Here is a 2,087-nt window from a genome sequence, read left to right as displayed (position 1 = left end):
CCACCTGAATGTCCCCCCTGCACGTCCACCTACATGCTTTCAAAAGGATTAAGCTCCAGTGGCCACAAGAGCCAGGGCCGGGCTCCGTATCCCATGGAGACTGGAAGGGCCCGGCTGCAGCTGGAGAGGCCCAACGGCTGGTGCCAGATCGATTTCACATTCTTTCTGAACACCAGACATGGAGTCAGGTTCAACCCGGCCCCTGCTCCACAGCTAAAGTAATTACTGGGGGCCAAGATTAGCAGGTGGGAAACACATTGGTAGCAAAGGCCAGGAAAGGCTCTTCCCATCCGTTCTCCGAGCCTCTAATTACTTGACGACAAGCATGTCGTTGGTTTTTTTTTGTTTTGTTTTTTTTTATGAGGGGAGGGGTGCTAGGAGGGTGCAGTGCAACAGCCAGAGTTTCCTATTTAGGTAAGGTGACCAGATTTTAACATTGGTAAAGCGGGACACCATTGATAAAACTCATATCCTGGCGAAGTAGCCACATGGCAGCCGAAAACCATAAACCCTAGCTTGTCATGCATTCTTTCCAAAAATCGGGACTTTTTAAAAATGCCGCAGGACGCAGGAAAAATTGTTAAAAATCGGGACTGTCCCGCCAAAAGCGGGACGTCTGCTCACCTTATATTTGGGGGGCACACACAGTTCTAGGGTATGCAAGCACTTCCCCTAAAGCGCCTTCAAAACAAAGGTCCTGACAGTGGTGGTGGCAGGCAGCTGACCCACAAGCCAGACCCAGATGAGAGGACAAGTCCAAGGCCCTTGGGCCACCAGCTGTTTAGCACCTCTCACAGGAGCTTGCCTCGGAGATGAAAAGCAAAGGGTTTTCGAACAAGACCTCTGGGTGTACGCTGGGATTTCAATGCCAAGTCCCTAGAACTACTGTTCCACAAGTCAGGTGAAGCGGTGTACCTCCCCACCAAGAACAAAACAAACGAAACCCCCACAGCCGCCAAGTCATTCGGACCCACGTAGACCCTACACAGCAGCGGGGCTCAACCTGGGGTTCGCACGACCCTTCCACAGGGGTCGCCTAAGACCATCGGAAAACACAAATATTTCACAATATATAATTGCATACTGTTTTATGATTAATCACTATGCTTCAATAATGTTTAATGATGTTCAATTTGTAACAATGAAAATACACCCTGCATATCATATATTTACACGACGATTTATAATACAAAATTATAATCAAGAAGTAGCAACGAAAATAATTTGATGGTTGGGGGTCACCACCACATGAGCAGCTGTTTGCAAGTGCCGTGGCATGAGGAGGCTTGAGAACCACCGCCCTAGAGGGTCTCCAAGGTCTTAAATCTCGGTAGGGAGCAGATCGCTTTGTATCTTCCCAGGAGCAGCTGGAGAGTTTGAAGCACCAACCTTGTAAACAGCCTAATGCTTACTGGACAGCAGAGGAGGGCCCCTCGTACTATCAACCATCCCTTGTCCTTGACTTCTGGCCGCAGCCCTACAGAACAGGGTAGAACCACTCCTAGGGTTTCCAAGGCTAATCTCTACAGGAGCAGACTGCTTCATTTTTCTCCCAGGGAGCAGCTGGTGGGTTTGAACAGCCAACCCTTTTGGTTCGCATTCAAGTGCTTAACCCCCTACTCTACCAGGCTTCTTTATAAAAGACCACATCTCACAAATTCTTCAGCTGGGATTGCAGGGAGCGGCTCTAGTCCTTGTTTTTAAAACACCAGCCTGTAAAACCAGAACACCAAGTAAAGTGGTCGGGGTAGAGGGGGTAAATGTCATTCTAGTATCACACTGACCGCAACGTCAATGCCTTATAGTTATACGGGGATCAGAAACTGTATAGAGCAGCTGCCAAGAAGGAACTTGCTTGCTCCTTCCCATCATTAAGTCGTTAAACTCTCAACAACCAAAGGAGAGGGGTAATTCTTCATCCCATTGTACAGATGTGGACACTCTTAGACCGAGGCACTGGACATAACCAATATGGCTGACATGGACTGGACTCCATTCTGCCCGAGGCACCTGCTTCTGTTTTTAGAGTGTGTGGCCATACTCTAGACCAGCGGTTCTCAACCCGTGGGTCTCGACCCCTTTGGGGG

General features: G+C 49.0%; 1 protein-coding gene across 1 annotated transcript in view; it reads right to left on the bottom strand.

Annotated features, from left to right (window-relative positions):
- IL17RD (interleukin 17 receptor D) overlaps window positions 1-2,087 on the bottom strand; it is a 29,143-nt gene that overhangs the window by 18,840 nt on the left and 8,216 nt on the right. The gene's annotated exons all lie outside the window — the stretch shown is intronic.

The sequence above is a fragment of the Echinops telfairi genome, unplaced genomic scaffold, assembly GCF_000313985.2.
Source record: "Echinops telfairi isolate 266 unplaced genomic scaffold, ASM31398v2 ScPeMD7_31;HRSCAF=116, whole genome shotgun sequence".
In the NCBI taxonomy this organism is placed as follows: domain Eukaryota; kingdom Metazoa; phylum Chordata; class Mammalia; order Afrosoricida; family Tenrecidae; genus Echinops; species Echinops telfairi.
The sequence above is the reverse complement of the archived record's forward strand: the minus strand, read 5'-3'. Positions and strand labels throughout refer to the sequence as shown.